This window comes from Periplaneta americana, chromosome 12 (genome assembly GCF_040183065.1).
Source record: "Periplaneta americana isolate PAMFEO1 chromosome 12, P.americana_PAMFEO1_priV1, whole genome shotgun sequence".
In the NCBI taxonomy this organism is placed as follows: Eukaryota; Metazoa; Arthropoda; class Insecta; order Blattodea; family Blattidae; genus Periplaneta; species Periplaneta americana.
Window position 1 is genome coordinate 82,619,087 of NC_091128.1, and position 24,887 is coordinate 82,643,973.

The window sequence follows — 24,887 nt, forward strand, 5'->3', positions numbered from 1 at the left end:
GTACTCACAGCGCTCCAAGCGGCTAGCAACTATCGCGAGAAATGCAAAAAATCATCCCAAGCTTCGCAACTGTATATACTAAACTGTGGTAACATGTAATTAGAAACAGTATCTAATAACTAGACATCTGATTTATATGCAAATGCATATTTAGTTTGTTTTTACATGTGATGCGGAATTAACTTTTGCAATATGTTTCATGTTCTTCTCTTTTTGTGTGAAGATTCATAGTGCATTTAACTGCATATTTCCGATGTTGTTCCATATTTCATCATTTTTTCATGCATCGAATATATAATACATGTATTTTTTTAGTTTTTATTTTAAAATTAATATTTAAACACGTTAGTGATAAGATAAGAAAATCCTTATGTATAGAGGCACTTGTAAGGAGCCTCTCCCACCGCTACTGACAAAATCACATGATGTTACTGGGGGAATAACATTGCTATTTACAGTTGAAACCAGGTGTGTTTGCGAGAAGTGGGATGAGGAGTTATTAATCAGTCATAGCTACAGGAAGAGATAAGATTATGTCAACATCCAACTGAAATTATGCAGTCCTTCTCACTATGGAAGTTACTCGTAAGGTTGTGCTGTTGCGACAAAATCACGTGTTGTCCATTTCTTTATTTATATTGCGGCACTCAAACCTAGCCTCGGTGATACAGTTAATACATTATTGTTCAGTTTTCCGTGAGGTTAAGTTCGTATTATAATGCCAGAAAAAAAGTCTTCTAAAGTTCGCTTTTAAAACAGTGAATTAAAGAATGTGGAGAGTCGGATTTAACTACAGACAAAATTATTTACTGTGTCGTGTGCAATAAATAAGTTCGGTTGATAAAAAAATTTCAGTTAACTAAGCACATATATCTACCAAACAGTATATTGCAAGTAAAAAACAGAGAAAAATACATCTAAACAAACACTACTGAGACAAGTTTCTTCAACTTCACAAAAGAATGAATTTTGCAGTGATTATTGAAGCTCTTATAGCAGCAAACATACCGTGGAATTAGCTCAGTAATCGTAAGTTCCATAGTTTCTTGGAAAAATATTGTAATCGCGCCATTCCTGACGAATCTACTCTGAGAAAAAAATATCTAGATAGCTGTTACCGCTCAGCAATTAAAGAAATTCGGGATAATTTAAAGGATTCTCTTGTGTATGGGTGGTAGATGAAACTGTAGACGCCTGTAGCGGTCATGTGGAAAATTTTCTTGTAGGCAAACTATGTGAAGATGAGCCAGGAAGACCGTACTTGATTGCTTGTAGGGCTTTAGAGAAAACAAATCACTCTATTGTTGCTCGCTGAAAGTACTGCGGACAGAAGGAGGCAGTGAACACAAATTTCGGATTCTGCTTTCAGATGCTGCAACTTACATGTTAAAAGCTGCTTCAACATTTTTTCCCCAACTCATTCATGTTACGTGAAGGCTATTGTGCGTACACTTCATAGGGAAAGTTTTCCTGGCGTGAACACTTTGAAATCCAGCACCAAGAAGATATTTGTTAAAGCCCCATCCAGAGTTAGTGCTTAAAGAAAATTTTTCAGATCTCCCATTACCCCCAGAGCCAATACTTTCCCGTTGGGGTACGTGGATTGAAGCCATCTCTTCTACACAGATAATTTCAATGCAGTTAAAGAATCCGTTGGTGCGATAAATGCAACTGAAGCTTTGTCAATTCAACATTCACAGAATATTTTAATAGTAACTATTTACTTGGCTGTAAGCAAGGCACATTTCAAAGTTACAGCTGAAGCCAGAAAAAAAACTTGAAAAATGTGATTTGTCTTTACATGAATCTTTATAAATCCTCAAGAAGGTTCGGAGTAAACTTCAGAGTGCTCCTTTAAAGTACGTAGAAAAATTAAGTGCAGTATTTTAGAGAGAAATCCTAACATTAAAGTTTTGTGTTCTGTGGATATATAACAAGGTGAAAACGTAGTCCTTCCAGAAGAAACTTCCTCAGAGCTAGTAAGTGCTTTCAAATTTTGTCCAATAACATCTGTAGACGTGGAAAGGTTCTTCTCAGCATACAAACTTGTGTTAAGTGATAGAGGTCATAAATTTACCCGTAAGCATTTGGAAAAAATAATGGTTGTGTACCGCAAATCAAATTACAACGACCAGAATAGGAAAAATGTACATTGTAAGTACCATACCAAAATTAAAATTTTCAATGCATGTTTAGTGGATATTCTCGAAATTATAGAGTATATTTTAAAGATTTTGACAGCATGAATGCATGCATATTTTAGACATTTCAGTGCATTTAGTAAATCTGATGTCTATTAATAACATCAGTGGATATAAGAATGTTCGTTTACGAGTACAGCCTCACAGTCAATGTCAGACTCGAAATTTTTAAGTTGAAAAGCTGAAAAAAGGTTTGATAACTTAATAACTAAACTATGGAAAAGTACTTAATGTTAGTTATGGTTGAAATGTGTACCAAACAAGTTCAATGTCAAGGTCATGGATGCATATGTTAATTTATCTGCTGCAGCATACTACTAGACTTAAGAGGTGCTTAGAATAATCCTAATTTATTTATTATTAAATTTGTGATTTCTAATTCCGAACTTCCTATTTTTAATTTTTAGGCATTATTTTGTGTGTTATAGAGCCTATCAGTCCTCAGGACATGCCTATTTTAGAAATCTAAAATGTAACTTTTTTAGATCCGAAAAGACTTCGTGTTAAAAAGTATAGTAGGCTATGTGCTAACGTACACGGTCTAGTCGCCCTCGGTGGTCTTACAATTATCATACAGGCCATCGAGGTTCGTGAATATGAATCTGCCCAAAAACCGTCGACATCCTTAGTGTGACTTCCGACGGGAGGTAAATAAAACTGTTGTGTCCCGTGACGTAGATTTACGACAAAGTGAAGCAACCCTGTCCGTCTCTGATAGAGGGCACCAGGAAAAATTCGTCGAACATTTCTCCCCCACAGAATTTAGACACTGAATAACTTCTGCAGTTGAAAGCGTCGTTAAATAAAATACTATCTGGACTACTACTACTACTACTACTACTACTACTACTACTACTACTACTGCTGCTGCTGCTGCTGCTGCTACCGCTAACGCTACCACCACCACCACTACTATCACCACCATCACAACCACAACTAATACACGGTCTATATTGTCAAACCTTGACTACACAACGTAATGAGCATGTCTACCAAATACTCCCAAAGACTATGTTTATGCAGATTTCCTTCATCCTATGTATTACACACTGGCATGACTAACTTTCAACATGGGAAGGAAAGTTCAGCCAATAAACAAGCCTAATAAATTTGCGATAACAGCGGCAGAAATGGAACTTATGTGAAAAAAAACAACCACGATGCGAGATTATAAGACAAAAACAGAATGAAATGGCTCAAAGCAAAACAAGTATGCCTCTTAGTTATAGAATACAAAGACGAATAATTTCGCAAAACAAGACTAATAAACAGATTCATGCAAGTAGAACGATACTGCAAAAAGCATGAGGACTAACCACAGATACTGCGGCAAACTAAGAAACATCTATGGGCATCCAACATCTCTCATTTAAGTTAAACCCCTCTGGGACTAAGTACCACATAACATCCAGAAATACCAGCCGATACAGACAACAAAAGAGGATAACCATGAAGAAACTTGCTAGTTTGAGCGAGATCGGTCTAACTACCGTACAATATAATGAAACACCTCCGACAGGACGATGAAAAAAAAAGAAAGCCATGAAGAAAGTCGCGGATGTATAGTGAGACCGTAACAAATCGCGAGAACTAACACGTCATAATAAAACAATTAACGACTGGAAAACGAAGAATAGGGTTGCATAAAGGAGAAAAACTAGCTGTCAGGACGACGAAGTAGAAGACGGCCATGAAGAAACTTTGGGTGTGGAGTGAGACGGTAACAAACCATGAGAAATAACTTCTACATATCATACTAAAATATCGGGCGGTAGGACGAAAATAATGAAAAAACTTATGGATTTGGAGTAAAACAGGATGAGACTCTCTAAGGAATAACTACCACACATCATTATTAAATACCGGCCGCCAAGACGACGAAGAAAAAGGTGAACATACATGAAGAAACTTGTGGATGTCGAGTGAGACAGAAACAAACCATAAAAAATAACTACCACATATTATCATAATGAAATACCGACTGCCAGGACGACGAAGAAGAGGACTATTATGAGGAAACTGTGGATGTGGAGTGAGACATGAACAGACTATAAGAAATAACTATCACACATCATAATGAAATACCGGCCGGCAGGTCGACGAAAAGGACGATCATTATGAAACTTGTGGCTGTTGAGTGAGACAGGAACAGACTGTGAGGAATAATTACCACACATCATATTGGAATACCGGTCTGCAGGACGACAAAGAAGAGGACGAACAAGAAGAAACTTGTGGATGTTGGGTGAGATAGAATTAGACTACAAATAATAACTACCATACATCAGGACGAAGAAGAGGACGACCATAAAGAAACTTAAGGATGTTGAGTGAGAGAGGAACAGAGTGTGAAGAATAACTACCACACAATGATAAAGAATACCAGCCGACAGGACGACGAAGATGATCGTGAATAAACTTGTGGATGTGAAGTGAAACAGGAGAAGACTATGAGAAATAACTACCGCATATGATAATAAAACACAGGCCGGCAAGACGACGAAGAGGAGGATGACCAAAAAGAAACTAGCGGATCTAGACTGATACCGGAACAGACCATGAGGATTAACCTATGTTTGCCTCATGGTATTTTAAAAGATCAAGTCCTTTGTTCGCTGCTTGCATGTCCGTTGCAGGGGAAATCAATCGAAGTATTTTAAGCCATGTCTATGTGTGGGTGAACAAGTCGCCAACCTCCACCCAATGCCATTCGAGGTCACTTCAATGCTATTATAATTTCATGATCCAATATGTAACATACTCATACTTCTGAAAAATATATCGCATATGCCTATCACACCAAGGTCGCCAATAACTATGCTTTCCAGTCTTTGTCACAGCAACAGTCGGAGAGCTAATGTGTAGACCTAGATTTTCTCTACCGGATAAGTTTAAAGAGAATTTAATGCAGAAAGAGACTACTGTTCGAAAATAAAGTTACTATGCATTGGAAAACATTTTAAAGAACAAAAGTATATAAAGGAAAATTAAAATTAATGTAAAACAAAAGGACTGAATTAATTTCTGGTAGTGAAGCCTAGTTCTCAATAAAATAGATACTAATATATGGAAACGAAAGATATTAAGAAGGATAATCGAAACAGCTGAAGCCAGGGATTTATTTATGGAGAGTAAGAACAAATAAAGAAATGATCGAGCTCTTCAAAGACATAGATCTAGTTAAACTAATTAAAACAAATACATTTTTAATGGTTGAGACATGTTTACAGAGTACAGAATGATACACACCCAAAGAAAGCATTGGAAAGTAAACCAGGAAGGACTAGAGGTAATGTTAGTGTTGGTGTTGGTGGTAGTGTTAATGTTAATGGTAGTGATAGTGATAGTAGTAGTTGTAATGTTAGTGTTGCTGGTGGTGGTAGCACTAATAACAATGAACAACAGCCAAAAAGTTACGGAAATAAAATAAGCGATTTCGACTAATTTTGTAACGCTAATGACGAATATGACAGTAAAAATGGACGCAGTGGTCTGGTTTTCAATGTATAGCATATGTCTGGGATTACTCATTTCAGAACGAGCGTCAGCGGTTTCTCGGTCAAGGTTACAGCAAATCCCTTAGACAGGAGATGTGGAGACATATTTATGATCCTGAGGGGTTGAATTTGCTTGTAAAAGATTGTTGGTTTAATTAGATACAAGACGTTGCTGAGTGGAGACCGGTTTTCATCTTTATTTTGAAGTAAATTCATAAAATTTTTGTAGTGCTGTGCTTAACGATATATATATGTCTCTTTTGCGAGCAGACTCATTTTTATTTCTGCATAGTGATAACTGATAAGCCATAAATATCCAACACACCAGAACAGTGGAGGCTAGTTTTAGATACTTCCATCCTAAGTCTTAAAGCTGTATTATTGCACAATGGAAATACTTTGCCTTCAGTTCCAATTGGCTACACAGTCCATATGAAAGAGACGTATCAAAATGTGAGAAATATTTTAAATTACATAAATTGTGACAGATTTAAGTGGTAAATATGTGGTGACTTAAAGATGGCTGAGATTCTTCTTGGCTTACAACAAGGGTTTACAAATTATTGCTGTTATCTATGTGAATGAGACAGCCGAGCTACGACTCTGCACTACAAAAGGAAAGACGCCTCTTCGACAAACTTTGGAACCAGGAGCGAAGAACGTAAAGCAGCAGCCATTGATTAAATCTAGAAAAATTTTGCTCCATTCGTTACACATCAAACTGAGACGGATTAAAAATTTTGTAATTGTATTGGATCGTAATAGACCAGCGTTCAGATATTTACATTAAAAATTTCCAAGGATAAGTACAGCTAAAATTAAAGAAGGAATTTTCATAGGACCCCAAGCCAGAGAACTCTTTTTTCACATCAACATTTCGATAGACTTCTGACAACAAAAAAAAAAAAAAAAAAAAAAAAAAAAAAAAAAAAAAAAAACATGCTGCTTGGGAATCTTTCAGAACGGCCGCCTCAAATTTCCTAGGAACCGTCGCGTCGTGCGCCAAACTATAAGGAAATAGTGAATAATATTTGCTGGGTTATTATCAAATGGGGTGCAATGTGTCATTGAAGACGCACTTTCTCCACTCTCATTTGGATTTTTCCCCTGAAAATTGTGGTGCAATTTCTGATGTACATGGAGAACGCTTTCACTAGACGATTTCAACATTCGAAAGACGATACCAAGGTAAATGGAGTACATCCATGTTAGCTGATTATTGCTGGTCGGTGGTGAGGGATGCTACTGAGGTCCAGTACAGCAGTCAAGACGTCTCGTCTGTAATAATAATTGGGCCGAATATGTTTAGGAAAATACAATTTTTTTTCTATTGATTTCTTTCTAAAATTACAAGAAAACTAGACCACATCTGACAATTTTATTGCCATATTCACACTCAGCGTTGAATCCCTGTGTTTTCGTTTCCGTAAGAGAAAAAAGTTAAATTTTGTTGTCCAGTGTAATAGTATAGGCAGCGTTGCGGATTAGAGAAAAAGTGGACAAAATGTTTATTCCCAACGTTCGAATATGAAGTTTAAAATTAAAATGGTTTTGTGATACTATTTTGAAGTCAGTCTTTCACACAGACAACATTTAGCAATGTAAAATCTTAATTATAATTTTTATGTTCATAGTTTTCGAAAAATCACTTTTGTGTTCGCCTTTCTTTAATGAATTAGCATAATTTGAATGTTATTTAAATGTTATTTTTGTAACATGTTACGTTCAGTCAACAGTCTGAAGACTGGTTGGAACCTCATAAGTGATAAGCTTCATTCATTAGGCAATTAAGCCAAGAAATAATGGGTTAGAGTGGCCAGTTACCTTCCACCTCCATTGCATACATCGCTGACTAGTAACATATTACATTAATCAAATTTAAGATGTATGCAACAATTATTCTTCCTCTGACACATATCGTCAAGTGAGATGTACCCTACAATACTGCCTGATAATAATATATAGGCTATATCAGCCAGAACCTCAATCACAATTACGTAACATATTGAAGCTTCGAATTATTATATACATTTTAAATGTCCCATTTCGAAGTGTGCCGTGTATTTTTCTTATCTCATCATTACGTAGTGTGTAACTAATATCCATTAAAATCATATCAACAATTTTAATATAATTTAAAATTTCGTGACTTTTTTTTGAGAAGAAATAGACATAAAAGGACAAGGCGATATATAATGTGTGATTTCCTCTAACACTATAGGCCACTTCGAAAAAAGTCCCTTTTGCTAAACGGTGGTATTTAAAATAAAACACACACACACACACGTGTTCGCGCGATAAGTCAGTAACAACCGCTGCGTCAGTCATAAATATCCTCAGTGTAATTTATAAGAATACCTCATGACAGGGCCTCGAAATACTTTAAAGTTTCATAATGGAATTGACAGTGAGTCGTTATGAACTTCAAATGGAAATTATGGAAGAAGAAATTGTAGTGCTACGCGTGAAAAATTATGTCATTGTGAATTAGTTCATACAGAAATCAGATTTCTGTATAAAGGACAAAACTACAACATCCTCTACAATGACTTAAAACTCCACTTTTCATTACCCTAGTCTACTATTGTCCTTGGAAATCGTGTAAACGAATATCGGTACCTACTTGTTTCTAAAAAGACATTCAAATTGGCTGCAAAAGGAAATAGTTTTGCCCTCGGACATGTGTAGAGGCACAGCAAGCGTATCTAGTAGTGTTGAAAAATACATGACAGCCCATTAAAAAAGTTTCAAAAATTGAGTGAAAGAAGTAAAGGCGGAAAAAGAGAAGAAATGAAGAAGAATAAAGCACCTAAAAAAATTAACTAGCGGCAGGAATAAGGTAGCACCTAACATAATTAACTTATGCAACGGCAATGAGTTTTCAGGTTGAAGGTGACGAAGTAACCGCAAAATTATTGACAACATTACACCTTCTAGAACAAAAAAAAAAAATCGTGAATCTTGGAAGTTAGCAAAGAAACGTCTCTTGAAAATGTCTCCAGTGGAAGACGTGCCTTTCCTAATTAATGAGAATTTATCGAAGCGGCAGTATATAAAAATATTTAAAATTGAAAAAAAATAAATAAATAATAAGGGTTCAGAGCCATAGCGGGCCAAGCGTCATTTATTAAAAACGGAGAAAGCAAGAGTTAAAGTTAAGTAAATACCATAATTTAATGAAGATTGACATATCATTTACCGGTAATTTTAATGTGCATACTTTATCTTACTTGCTATATGTTTCGTTAAATTATGGTAATCACTTAATTTTAACTCTTGTTTTCTCCGTTTTTAATAAATGGCGATTGGCCCACTATAGCTCTGAACTCTTCAAATCACAATCACTATTTATATCCATCTTATCACAATATGTTAGATACTATGCTACTTAGACTGAAGGTATATTGATTATTGAATGTTAGTGCGAAGTAAAACTTCAAAATTTATTTAATCATATGACCTACAGAATTTTCCAGCTTATACCGAAAACGATGAGAAATCAAGCTAATTACATTCTCTATTGCAAGTAGAATTTCAATGGATGTTGTGATCACTCTCAGTTTAAGCAAACTTGAAATGAATGAAATGTCACTAAGGATCTGGAGAAGTTGTATGGAAAAATTCCCCAACCTCTTCTTTTCATTTTTGTAGACCAATTCTTAATTGAAGTACTGTTATGAACGCCGTCAAGGTAACACTTTTTGTTAGCGTTTTGTTTAGCTGACCCCGAATTGATTCCAAAACGTACATCTTGAATCCCAGTAGCTGTCACCGTATTTATCCGAAAGCGTATGTGTTGATCCCCATTAGCTGCCACCTCATTTCTCCCATAGCGTACATGTTGATTCCCATTAGCTGCCACCTCATTTCTCTCATAGAGTACGTGTTGATTTCCATTAGCTGCCACCTCATTTCTCCCATAGCGTACGTGTTGGTTCTCGTCAGTTAACAACAGTGCCATAACATTTCCCTTCCCATTTTACACAGACTTAGAGCTGTCTACATGCAGTTGGTATGGTTTAAAATGTTTGACTTTTTTGTTATTCTCATAATATAGTGCAATGTTGCAATTGTCAAACGTAAGTAATAAAATTATGTAGATGGGAGTAACTTGTAGCCTAGCAGATTTCTTGAAGATATTCATACCGGGTAATGGTAGAATCAGATAACTTTTTATTTGTTCTTTTAAGTAGTTTTGTATGTCCAGCATTTTGGGAGTACTTTTCCTCTTACTTCTCATTTTAACTTAAGTTTCAATTTGAACACCCCTTGCTGTCCCTAACAGGCGGAATATGTTGGGATGGGAAGAGTAAAATTGAGCGTTCAGTTTAGAGTGGAATACCTCGCAGCAGTTAGTAGTCCGTTTAGAACTACTACTAAAGTCGGCCCACATAATGGGTGGAAAGTCTATCTGTGAGAATATAGGTATGAAGTAAATAAAAAAGTCATGCAGTTGTTCATGCGTAGCTTTGAGACAGTCCAAACAAAGTTTTCAGAAGTCTTCCGATTTCAGATTCCTTTTATTTAAAATCATTTGATAATCCCAATGATTGAATCTATCTCCACCATAACTGCCGCGAGATGAAATCTAGTCCTTTACTTTCGTATATTCGTTTGGGACCAAACGTAAGCAATTGCCTAGTGAATTGCCGTCTCAAAGTCAACGTATATAATGCCTGGATTTGTGTTATTTGAAATTAAGGACAAAAGTTTCCTTATATGTCTCATATTTTTTGTTTGGGAGCAAGAAAGAAATACCAATGGGAAATAGTTTTTTTTTTATTTATACCATGGATTATAAAATTTGGTTGAACAGCTTATGGCAGCTCTGGAAGGTCCCATCTACAAATAAAGTTCTCGAATCTTTCAGAAAATTTAAATTGTCTAAAGTGAGCGGAATCAACACGGATGTTTTTGTTCGGCGAACTTAACGAAAGCGAGAATCAAGTCGTTCACTATTCGGCAGCAGGGGGACGCAAAACGGCAGTAGCGTTTTGTTTTATATAACGCCGATTTAAATGGTTTATATTGTGTAGCCTACGTTATTTGCTAGCTACAAAATTAACAGATTGGCATCGCATAGGCCTATAGATTGCACAATTATTGAAAAACATTATTTTTAATTGCGAAATATTTCACCCATATAACTTCCAGGCGATTAAATGTTTAACCTGAATGCAGTCTAATGCATCCAAAACGCCTAGATAAATCTCGAATAATTTAGCACGTTCATCTTCCTATTGAAACATAATATATTGTGGCCTCAAAATAGCAATGACAGCAGATACTAGACTTAACAATCGGCTTGCAGTTGTCTTTGAAATGCCTACAGCAGCCCTGGGCACAACGGGGAAGTGGAACGAAACCCAGAAACCCCCGCCCATGTTATTTTCGCTTACACTGCCTTATAAACAAACGCAGAAAAGGCACTATGCATCAGTGAGGGATTTCAGGCGACCAGTGAGAGCCGAAAATTCGTAAACGCTATGATGCCTGCCTTATACAACCTGTCACTGAGCAATGCTTACCTTCTTGTCTACTCGTCTCAGCAAGGGAAGGTGGAGGGGGAGTTAAAGGGACATCTACAGTTACTCGATTGATATTAGTGCCCAGGCCTGTCCTACAGTATCCCCAGCAGTAAGCTGAAATGAGTCTGAAACAAAAAATCTTAAACCAATGAGTTATTGCTTCATTAGAGTTGGTGGTAGGTTTGCAAGCATTTTAGATATTCTATACCTCTCCAAAATCTCTTGTTCAGATAAACTAACATAATCATTTCTTCTTGGCATAATTCTTTCTTCTTTTTCACTGTTTAAATAATCAGAGTATAACAATTACTGTATTGTGCTTGAGAAATAAGTGATAAATAATGGTCATTTAAATTATGGGAGTTTTAAACAGTTGTTAACTTTAAAAGAGGTTGATCAAACGATATCTTTGTTAAATCTTCCGTTAAAAATTAACGGTTAATTAGACTTTAACGGTTGTTAATGAAACCGGTCATTAGGGAGTTAAATAATTACACTGATTTATACGAACGAACAATCTACTACTAATAAAATAAATCTAAAGTGCACATTTACAACTCGTAAAAAGGCATTTACGAAGCAGTAATAATTACATGAATGAATCTAAGTTAAACTCGCCCGCCGCGCCCCTCGCGCTGCGATTTTGAATTGCCTATGAAACTAGACCATGAAGAAAGAAAATAGTTTCAATTACCCCGACAACATGGAGGACTTCAACTTCGCAGTCGAACAGCTACAGAGCATTACGTTCTCCGATTAGTGATTAGTCTTGATCTTGATTATTTTGGTACAGTATTACAACTTCAGAAATAACTAGCCATCCTTTACCTACCGATGGTCAGTATTCCAAGTTCCTACTATTCATCTTATATGGGTATTTACTACTTAAATGAAATCGCATGAACGATGTAATCCAATAAAGTTATTTCTCTACATATCGATGGCTGAGAACCAGATTGTTCTAAGTCCAACTTTTTATAAGAAAGAAATCTGTGTTTCATTGTGTTCCAATTCTTGTCTGCATATATGAATTGAACAAAATTGTACATATTCCACTCCATAAGGTTGCTATGAAGATATTCCAAATTGTTTCATGAAGCTTTGAATGTCAGGAGCTTAAAATAGCTCTTCTGAAGAAACAAAAAATAGTAAAATGGACTTGGAACAGTCTGGTTCTGGGCCATCGATATATCTATGGTGTTTGGTCGGAACATGATAACTCCAAAAAAAAAAAAAAAAAAAAAAAAAAAAAAAAAAAAAAAAAAACTGTTTTGAGATGCAAATATTTTTATTTTCACTTTTCCTTAAAAAATCAGAATTCTAGTTTACATACAAATGTTAATGAAAATAACATAGAATAGGGCTCTGTTTAATTATCTGCATAAGCTTATATGCACAGCTTCTAAGTAACCTACTGGTAAGTGTAGATAACAAGAAATGACCATTTTGGAGTTATGTTCTGACCAAACACCATAGGCCTACATATCACGACAGAAAACAGACCTAGACACATGACTGACATAAAAGCGTCAACACAAAACGTAACGAACAAATGTAATTGAGTGCTTACCCAAGATCACTATCTGCAACCACCTCTATGTCAGCAGGGGTGTTCCTAGTCGTGTCGTTGTGTACAGGCGAAGGCAGACCATTCTCCAACAATTACCACTAGCAAGGAATCGAGACTTTAATCTGAAAATAAGAAAACAAAATATGAGCCACTATCAAAGCGATGTAAATAGATAAGTCGCAAGACATTTCCGCAACACAGATGAGACACGCTTTACTCAGAATTAACTGTTCCAAGAAGAGTTGGTTAACACAATGACGCAGGTCGATAACAAGCAAACTACATGAATGAAGTACACCAGGGTAGTAGATATCATATCTTAACAGATATGTGAAGGATACGTCAGGTACACATTTTTTTTCGAACTCGTGCATGTCCAACACCAGCATTCTCGTCCAATCCTGAAATTGCAGTTTTTCAGAATCACAAAATCGTATTTATAAAAACTATTCATCGTAGCTGTCATTACCATATATCCTCTTACTAAAGCAAGTTATACAACCAATATGACTTCTACAATAAAAAAAAAATTGAATCCAAAAATGCATATCTTAATATTTACATTCATTTAATATAGATAATATAAATATGATCCACTTCCATATTATGCAGAAAAAAGTATATAAAATACTAGTCATTAATATCAACAGAGTAGTTTTATCATCAATAGCCACAGATAAAAGGGAGTGCAAACACAAAAAAGTCGCGATTTTTAATCTCATTGAGAAGAATTGATATGTTTTCTTTTTCCTACAAGGCCTTGGGAAAATGTTCTTATAGGCCTATAATACAATACGATAGGCATGCATGCATACATTACATACATACATACATACATACATACATACATACATACATACATACATACATACATACATACATACATACATAATATCGCAGAAATAATAACCGAATGATTCTTTCTGCAGAAGATGGTAAGATGGCATATTACATATTTCGATACTATAAATACTGATATAAAGTAGGCACTTAAAAGTATTTTAATATTATCGTATAATACATTACATTACGTCACGTCACATCACATTATACCAGGGTAGATCGGAAAGTAACGCACAATATTTTTTTTCTGCGTTGAAATTGCGGTTGGGATGTTGACATTTCACTAAGATATAGTTTGAAGTTTTCACTACAGACACAATTTGTTTTGCATGTGCAGCTATAGCGAGAGGAGCGTGAACTACGCAACAAAGATGGTGCGTATGTTACTGTCGTCAACTTGAGAAGAGCAGCGATTTTTGTGGGCTAAAGGACATAACTCGAGTGAAATTCACAGGGACATGTGTAGAGTGTACGGGGAAGACTGTATGGACCGTAGCAACATCTCCAGGTGGTGCGCATTCTTCGCAGACGGCCGTGAGAACCTCTGTGATTCGCCACGTTCCGGGCGGCCGGTAAGAGCTGCAATCCAGCGGAATGTCACAGACATTGAGGCGGCAATTTTGAACGACCGGTGGATCCAACTGCGAACCTTATCTCAGCAGTTCACCATTTCATACGGTGCGATGTACAATATCGTACATGACATATTGAAATGTCATAGTTAGTGCCAGCTGGATGCCTAAGAACCTGGCAGACGACCAAAAGCGCCAGCGAATGACATGCTTGGACCATTTAAGGCGTTACGCTACAGAAGGGAGTTGGAGTAGAGCCACCTGCGGACAGTTAATTGCACTTCTGCATCAGTCGCAAAGTGATGGCCGGCCAGGTATTTCTTCATGGAACCAAACAGATGAAAGTCCGACGGTGCAAGATCTGGTCTGTATGGTGGAAGCTGGAGCACTTCCCAACCAAATGTGTTGATTTTCTCATGAACAGAAGCCGCAACATGAGGGCGAGCATTGTCATAAAAAAGTTTGACATCGTCAGGATTGTTATGGTGTTTGTCACGAAAGCACAACACAACTTTAACAACATTTTAATGAAGGGTGCAGCATTTACAGTGGCCCCGTATTTAGCAGAGTTCACCAACAAAACACCAAGTATATCCCAGAACACTGTCATTAGCACTTTCTTAACAGATTGCGTCACTTTGAATGTTTTCTTTACTGGAGAAGTAGCAGGTTTCCACTCTATACAGGCCTGCTTTGTTTCGGGCGTGTAATGGTACGCCCAGGACTCATCACCAGTGAGAATTACTTTCAGAAAGTCATGCCTTTCTGCAGCGTAACGCCTTAAGTGATCCAAGCATGTCGTCATTCGCTGGCCATTGTGGTCGTCTGCCAAGTTCTTAGGCACCCAGCGGACACTAACTGTATGAAATGTCAATGTGTCATGCACGATATCGTACACGGCACACCGTATGAAATGCTCAACTCCTGAGATAAGGTCCGCAGTTGGATCCGCCAGTCGTTCAAAATTCCAGCCTCAATGCCTGTGACATTCCGCTGGGTTGCAGCTCTTACCGGCCGCCCGGAACGTGGTGAATTACAAAGGTTCTCACGGCCGTCTGCGAAGAATGCGAGATGTTGCTATGGTCCATACACTCTTCCCCGTACACGCCACACATGTTCCTGTGAATTTCACTCTAGTTATGTCCTTTAGCCCACAAAAATCGCACAACACTTCGCTGCTCGTCACAAGTTGACGACAGTAATATGCGCGCCATCTTTGTTGCGTAGTTCACGCTTCTCTCGCTATAGCTGCACATGCAAAACAAATTGTCTGTAGTGAAAAATTCAAATTATATCTCGGTGAAATGTCAACATCCCAGACATAATACCAACGTAAAAAATTATTGCGCCTTACTTCCCGATCCACCCTCCTATCATAATTTATATTCTAATGTACTTATTACGTATTATGCAGAGCGTTAAACAACATCTAACGACGGTTATGTATAATGTAATGGTTAACCTATTGTATTGTAGTGTATTTATTTACATTCCATGGTATTCGTACATCGTTTCACAGCTAGAATATGGAACATGTAAAAAAAAAAAAAAAAAATTAATAGTACTATAAAGTCTTAATTCACAGTCTAGTTGAAATATATACAAAAGGGTTTTACAACATACCAATACAATACAAGGGATTAGTATCGACATTTAGGCCTTCATAAGACAAATATACATGCAGCATTGCTGAATATCATAAATTAACCTAGATAATAGAAGGCGTGAGAAATTACATACTTATTTGCACCTTTAAATTCACTAATAATTCGATAGGACCTTGAAAACACTTTTGTGTCAGTTACCACCACCTTTGTAATAATCCGTACGTTATAATCTCTTTTACATTATACTTAACACTCTATGAATGTCCCTTCTTTTCTTTCTTCTGTATTTTGTTATGGGGTGACTCTGAGCATTAGTGAGATCGAAACGGGTCAAAGGGCAGTTGTTTATTATTACCATTCCTGCAATGTCGCTATTATTATTATTATTATTATTATTATTATTATTATTATTATTATTATTATTATTATTATTATTATTATACCCGAACCCACACTTTCTGAAGTCGAAATCGCGATAGAAAATCTGAAAAATTATAACTCTAGGTATCGATCAAATTCCAGCAGAATTAATACAAGAGGATAGAAACGCATTATCTAACGAAATTTATAATTTTGTACTTGCTATTTGGAAAACGAAAATTGTACCAGAACAATGGAAGGAGTCCATAATCGTACTTATCTTTAAGAAGGGGGACAAGACTAACTGTAGTAACTTTCGATGAATATCACTTTTGTTGACGTCATACAAAATGTTATCCAATATTCTGTTGAGAAGATTAACTCCATATGTAGATGAAATTATTGGGGATCATCAGTGTGGTTTTAGGCGTAATAGATCCACTATTGATCAGATATTTTGTATTCGACAGATAATGGAGAAAAAATGGGAGTATAAGGGTACAGTGCATCAATTATTCATAGATTTCAAAAAGACATATGACTCAGTTAAGAGAGAAGTTTTATATGATATTCTTATTGAATTTGGTATTTCCAAGAAACTAGTTCGATTAATTAAAATGTGTCTCAGTGAGACGTACAGCAGAGTTCGTATAGGTCAGTTTCTGTCAGATCAGTTTCCAATTCACTGTGGGCTAAAGCAAGGAGAAACACTATCACCTTTACTTTTAAACTTTGTTCTAGAATACGCCATTAGGAAAGTTCAGGATAACAGGGTTTGGAATTGAACGGGTTACATCAGCTGCTTGTCTATGCGGATGACGTGAATATGTTAGGAGAAAATCCACGAACGATTAGGGAAAACACGGGAATTTTACTTGAAGCAAGTAAAGAGATAGGTTTGGAAGTAAATTCCGAAAAGACAAAGTATATGATTATGTCTCTTGACCAGAATATTGTACGAAAAGGAAATATAAAAATTGGAAAATTATCTTTTGAAAAGGTGGGAAAATTCAAATACCTTGGAGCAACAGTAACAAATATAAATGATACTTGGGAGGAAATTAAACACAGAATAAATATGGGAAATGCCTGTTTTTATTCGGTTGAGAAGCTTTTATCATCCAGCCTGCTGTCAAAAAATCTGAAAGTTAGAATTTATAAAACGGTTATATTGCCGGTTGTTCTTTATGGTTGTGAAGCTTGGATTCTCACTTTGAGAGAGGAACATAGGTTAAGGGTGTTTGAGAATAAGGTGCTTATGAAAATATTTGGGGCTAAGAGGAATGAAGTTACAGGAGAATGGAGAAAGTTACGCAACACAGAACTGCACGTATTGTATTCTTCACCTGACATAATTAGGAACATTAAATCCAGACGTTTGAGACGGACAGGACATGTACCACGTATGGGCGAATCCAGAAATGCATATAGAGTGTTAATTGGGAGGCCGGAGGGAAAAAGACCTTTGGGGAGGCCGAGACGTAGATGGGAAGATAATGAGGGAGGTGGGATATGATGATAGAGACTGGATTAATCTTGCTCAGGATAGGGATCAATGGCGGGCTTATGTGAGGGGGGGGGGCAATTAAGCTCCGGGTTCCTTAAAAGCCAGGAAGTAAGTAAGTATTATTATTATCACTACAATCTATAATCATAGAAGAAGGAAACGTTTTACTCAAATATACCCTCCTTTTCTGGATTTAATGAGTTTACAGCAATTTATCTTATGTCGCAAGCAAAATATGACTAGAGATAGCATTGTTCGAACTTCGTAATTTTCAGTTGTGAAAGTCTTTCCTAACACACAAACTTATTGCTTCCCTAGACCGCAAAGATGAACAGTAATGACCATTTACCTACTTGCAGTCTGTCTGAATTGACAAGAAAGACTTCCACTAATGTGACTTTTTAATGTAAGATTTCTTACTGAATAATGAATTTTCATCAGTCTGCACATAATATCAAGACAAGTTCAGCGTATGTACCTTTCAAGGTCTGGTTGATAATTATGCCAATATCAACTTACAGAGAAACAAGATAAATGACCCCTTCTGAAAAGTCTTAGTAACTCTTAGGATTAGAACTGCATATCAGACAAAACATACATATCAGAAACCAAATCCTCGCTAACACTCATTTCATTCAGAACTCTTCATTCATATTACAACTTGCACACTATATTACATCACACCGTCGTGTACACTTGGGCAGGAGAAGGATGGAAACAGTAATCTCGATTAATGTGAACGAACTTGAATAGCAGACTGTTTCACCAACAGACCAACTACACTCCTGTCAACTTGAGGAATATGTTATGTTTAGAGCCCGAAATTTCGGGCATTTATTTTGGCAAAAAAGGCATTTTAAATGTGAGAAATAGGCAATAGAAATGAAAAAATAGGCAAAATAAAATTAAACATTTTATACACAGAAACCTATAACAACAGAATTTTCTCCTTCAAGTATGTCACTTATTTGTTTAATTGTTTGTAAATTCTCATTGGCGCCCACTATTATACACGATTACACTTCTCGGCAATAGCTAACTCCTTTCCTACTGGCACTTTTATCAATTGCCTCACTAATTGTCTAGCTTGCATGATAAAATGTCTAGCTTTCATTAATCAGGTATTCTTGTCGAACTTTAATTTTTATTGTAATTGTAATTGTAAATTTAATATTAATTGTACTCTTATTGTTCATGTTATAGTTGTAATCCCCTGGTAGAGGGGCAGAGAAGGCCTGACGGCCTTATCTCTACCAGGTTAAATAAATAAATACTAATACTAAAATACTAATTCTTCAAAAAGGTTGAAGGAAGACACTAGAGTTCCTCCCTTTTCTTCCCAGCTTTGTAATTCTCTCTGGTAACATGCCATAATGTGCTAATATGAATTAATGAAAATTTCTTCGTTGTGAACAACATAGGAATTTCTTCACTTCACGAATTGAAGCAGCCTCATTTTCTTGCAGAGCTTGAGTCACCTCACGGATTTTTTCAAAATTGTTAGAATAGTACAAAAAAGCAGGTGATATCCAGATCCCCCATCTGGCCAATATCGGCTGAGGCGGTATAGAGAAAGTCCAGGTGCCATTTCTTGAAAGATCCGGGTTCGAGAGGGAGATTTCAAGACATTTTTGTGTCCGAAACTAATTTGTCTACTTCTGGACACAACGCCCTTACCTCTTTGACAATTCTATAGCTATATCCCATGGGCATTTGTGAGATGAAGCATATTTGGGAAGAGTACTTTCAATGTTTTAGTAGCCTTCTTCATAGAAGGAGCAGGACAGCGGTAGGATTGGTTCCGATTCAAAGAATAAGGATCTAAGCGACCTTAACTTTTATGTGACTGAATTTAACATGTATTTATATTGATAAGTTTCACTAGTTGTAGTTGAGTGAATAATAAATGTATCTAATTCCAATATTGTGAACTAAACTCATAATAATTACACAAGTTAGTAGAGTAATATTTCCTATAAAAAATGTGTCATATTTTTTCACAGAAAAATATTAAATCATAATTACCTACATCGGACATTTTAATTATTCCTTATTCAAATATTTTTGGAACACGATTTTATTTAGACAGGGTATTAACCTTAGAATAAAGCAATTTCGTTAATATAGGCAAAAAAAAAGTCAAAATAAAAGACTCGTAATAGACTGAGAACGACATGGAAACAATTTTTCCTTTAACAAAAGCTCAGTATCTGCATACAAAAAAAGACATTTTGCAAACTTTCAGGCACTAGTTATGTTTAACATGTCAGATACTTATTTTAATTTCATTAAAGTTCGTAATGTATCAAATTCGTAAAATTTAAAGCGATAAGCTGTTGAGTTATTAGCCCCCCACCCCAATTGTTATTTTTACATTGTCATTGTACTGAAATGTTATGTAGATAGCCTATATGATACATTTATCTTTCCTAATATGAAGCTAAAATGTCCATATTTTTATTTTCTCAAGATATTGTTATCTTGCTAACCTCAATTCGGATATTTTCGCAGATGTACATGTTTTCAGCATCTTTCCTACCGGAAAAGTAATTTTGGGCGTTTGCCTGTTTGTGCACAGCGATTTCCCTGCGCTAAGGCTATAATTTTGTTCATATTCAGTATCTGCGAGTTAATTTAGTGCAGAATGATTCACATGAAATGGAACAATTTTAGTAACGAGCTAATATGTCTTTAATTTTAAATTAAAAAATACGAAATGACGAAAAACTCGAAATCTGTTGTTTTTTTTTTTTTTTACATAAATGATCTGGCCTATATGTCCCAAGACTCCTATGTTTTGGAGAAATTAATTAGACGCATTACAATTATTTCTATTTTCGTTGCAAATTATTTTAAAGCTATGTGAGGCTCAGGTAGGGAAGACTCGAGGGAACACACTTGTAACGCTTGTAAAAGCATTGCTACATCTGGGTGAACCACTGAAAAAAAAATCCAAAAGATTTAAAAGAAAATTGGAGGGATTTTTGCTAATAAGTTATAATAAGACATTTAAATTATGACCTTTCATAAACACAGAAATAATAGGAAAGATTGCAATATGTATACTTAAAAGAACTGAAACACCTTTGAAATTATAGAGAATGCCTTTGTATGTAATTTTGAAAACGGAAAGTCAAATTTGTAATTTGGGTTCATATTAAACCATTTCATTTAGGTATGTCTTTTGAATAATGTACCGCGTTTCAAAACGAAGGTAACATTTTGTTATAATTATAATTAAGAATTAATGATAAATTAACATCACATACTTTATTTAATATTCAAACTCCCAAAATTTCAAGTTCTGATTTTCGGAAAACTTATTTCCGTTGTCATGGGAAACGTTACTGAAAAAATTGCAACTCCACAACAAAAATCATTTTGCGATCTGCAGCTTAGGTTCAGTTACGATTGGAGGTGGGCAACGAATTTTGTTTCAGAGCTCCTCAATTGACTTCATTTTTAATTTAAATCATTTCCTTTTTATTGTCAAATATAGTGAATAATTATTGAAAAAATGAGCCAACGTAATAAATATCGTAACAGCTCTACGCTATACCAAAAGAACCCATAAAATATTACAATAATTATATGCGTTTGAATACTTCACATTAATAATAATCAATCATTCTAAACAACAAACGAGTAGTTTGACTGTAAAAAAAGATTTAGAAAGAACTTATGCCACTTATGACTGACAGTTGTCAGCTGTGGGAGGTCTGTAAATCTTAAATAGTGTTGATAGCTATAATACGAAACTTTCATCAGATTGGTGATAAAAGCAATATCATAGTCGGAACTGTTCATTTGCGTCGAGTTTTATGTAATACGGGGTGATAATGGGCAGCACAAATAAGTGATATTATGCAACATACAGACTAAATTAATGCAACCTGTTTTATTTGCTTGTCTTATGCAATTTATCGTTAAAAATTAAAATGCAGAAATAAGATTTAAAAAAAAAACAATATTTTATTTCCAGAGATCTGTTGAAAGCAGTAATTGCACTCCCATTCCACCCTCAACTCTGGCTGATATGTACATCTATTATCAGGCAGTACATCTCACTTGACGATATGTGTCAGAGGAAGAACAATTGTTTGTATGCATCTGAAGTCTGACTAGTGTAATATGTAGCTAATTGGCGATGTATGCAATGGAATGGGAAAGGAACTGGTCACCCTATCCCATTATCTCCTGGCCTAGTTGCCTCATAGGTGGTATCCTTCTTGATATCAATTGTGAGGTTCAAATCTGTCTTCGGACAGTTGAATAAACAACAATCCTTGCATTTTCAAGCTAGGTTCTCGTGTCTTCTAAAAACTCAACGCCTATGAATTGGAGATAAATCTTCACTTCATGCTACCGAAAGAATTCGGGTTCGAACTTTTTCACATAGCTACGTATATCGGTACTAGTTCAAATTACTTTCCGAGTTTGTATTGTATTTATTTACATTCCATGATATTCGTACATCGCTTCACACCTAGAATATAGAACATGTAAAAAAATCTTAATAGTACTATAAAATCTTAATTACAGTCACAGTCTAGTTTTAAATATATAAGTTACAGAAGAGTTTTATAATATAGTCTACTAATACAACACAAAGGTTTAGTATCAATACTTAATACAAGACAGAAATATTCATGAAGCGTTGTTGGATGTCATAAATTCACCTACAAAATAGAAGGCGTGAAAAATTAGGTACTTCTTTAATTTGGCCCTACATAATCTTATGTTTTGAGTTTGATTTCTTATATCTATAGGGAGGCTATTAAAAAGTTTTACTGCCATATAACGCACTCCTTTCTGATAGCACCGATAGACTTGCCGATGGAGTATGAAAGTCATTTTCTTCGCGTATTTCTGCTACGAACTGTTGAATTAGTTACAAAGTTTTTACGATTACATTATAAAATGGTTATTTGTACTCGCAATCACAGCACAGAACAATTCGACTAGAAATAACATATAAACATTCTAAAACGGTTTCACTGAAGTAAAGAGAAAGAATGATTTATTATTTATCAATCTTTAAAAGTCAGTTTCGCATTTGTCGATCTTTTCACAGCAAGTGAAAAATGAAAAATATTTCCCACGATTGACCCTGAAATCATTAAAAAATCAGAAATGTCTTTTGTATTTGATTTATCGCATAAGCAAAGGGCGGGGAAAGCAAAAAGCAAATCATTAACTACTGTTTATTTATTAGCAAATATGTCTATGCGGAAGGGTGACTCAGCAAATCTGTATCGCAATCTTCCGCTTAAAGGGTTAGGTAGAGCTTACAGCGATAAAAGTTTGGAAATATTCAACATTTCTTTCCTCCATTACTGTATCTTGTACAATAATGAAAATTAGTATGTGTAAAACACTGTCCTTCTGCTATAAGAAAAAAATATTTTTACGATTTAAAAAAATTATTCGCATTTTCTTTTTCAAAATTCAGTTCACTGTGCAGTAATGAAGCGTTTCACACATAACTAAAAAACCTATTCAATATTCTGTGATGAAATTTTTGTGTTTATGTATGTCATATCTACAATATGATGCAAGATCACTTCTCTGTCTTTGATAGATTGTCTGATAAAAAATAAATTCATTTTACAAAATGGTAAAGTATCAGTATTTTCTTCTAACACAAAATGAAAGAAGTATTATTTATTAAGGAAAGTAGTTATAAGAGCATGATATTATAAAAATGAGTTTCAGCAATAAAATAAAAGAGAGAGAACATGAAAAAGTTAACAAGTTTATGAGTTATGAGGGAAACGCTTCAGTGAACTGCACATTTCGACTTTTGAAAAAAAATATATATATTTTTTTTTTTTAATCGTAAAAATATTTTTTTTTTCATATAGCAGAAGGACAGTGTTTTACACAAACCAATTTTTATTATTGTACAAGATATAATAATGGACGAAAAAATGTTGAATTATTTCCAAAAATTTTACTGCTGTAAGCTGTACCTAACCTCTTAAGTTGTAACAAAATCTTACGCTGATTTCAACGTGCCATAACTCGCAAAAGATAAAAGTAAGGATAATACAACCTGTATTATAAAATTATCAGTTTAAATAAATATGTTTTACAACATCCAATGTGTTTTACTATAACTGCAATAGCTTTACAACTACTGTAACCTCAAGGAAACATTACGTAAACGTTTAAACGTAATGGGCGCAAGTTTAATTTGTAACATGCCAGGTATAGTGGTTTTTCAGGTGGTCCGTTTCACTTCATTCTTAATAATATATTGTGCCTCTTGAATGTTCTGCATTTGTTTAACATAATTTAGCCAAACAACTTAAAAAATTCGTTCTCTTAATAATAAAACGTCAATGTGAACACAGGGGAAATAAATCGGCTTTGCCTTCCAAAATTCTCTAATGTTCCTTCGTAAGGAACAACGCAAATCGGATGAGACAGTGGTCAGCAGGTTTGGAGCTCACACAGACACTTCTCAGTCCCAATTTTCCTTGAAATGATGCTTTTCGCATACCTTTTAAATTTTTCTCCTCTCATTTTCCCCACTCATTCATTCATTCATTCATAAACCTGGTTCTAATGAGTGTAACAATTCTAAAATTGACATGGAGGAATGAGATAATTATTCTGCTTGCCATTACAATTTACTTTGGCTCCACCCCTATCTGACAGACTGACTGACTGGTTATCACGCGATCCGTCTCGCTCTATTCTTTACTAATTATAATATGAGAGTGTTTGGAGTTTTATGGTTCAACATTAGATGGTTAAACATCAGAGACCATATTTGGGGATTTGTTGAGTAAATACAGGGACATCATTTTATTTTTACTTCAATTTTTATTGTATCTGAGTTGTTAAATGTACTTCACTCCCACACCCTCTACTAGTAAACTTTCAACCGCCCTCCACACAGAACCATGGCCGCGTATGCAGTAAAAGTCGCCTTAGTAAACAGTACTGAGTTAGTGAGTATAGTACGTTCCAGAAATATGTTCGCGTTTTCCAGTGACGGAAAAGTTTTCAATATTGAATCATATTTTCGCACAGGTACGTCGCATCCCGGTTTCCCCCACCCGCTTCTGCTCGCCCCTCTGTACAGGCTAGTGGCTGGGCTGTCTTAGCTCTTTTCTGAAAACATTAATCTGAAATTGGACGTCAACGTAATATTACACAACTGTTTAAAATAATTTAAATAAAAGCGCCTCGTT

At 35.4% G+C, this 24,887-nt stretch overlaps 1 protein-coding gene across 1 annotated transcript in view; it reads right to left on the bottom strand.

The window, feature by feature from the left end:
* Positions 1 to 24,887, bottom strand: part of Gk2 (Glycerol kinase 2) — a 200,627-nt gene that overhangs the window by 101,877 nt on the left and 73,863 nt on the right. Inside the window, exon 2 of the mRNA XM_069841621.1 lies at positions 12,797 to 12,918. The gene's annotated coding sequence lies outside the window, so the exon portion shown is untranslated. The remainder of the gene's footprint in view (positions 1 to 12,796; positions 12,919 to 24,887) is intronic.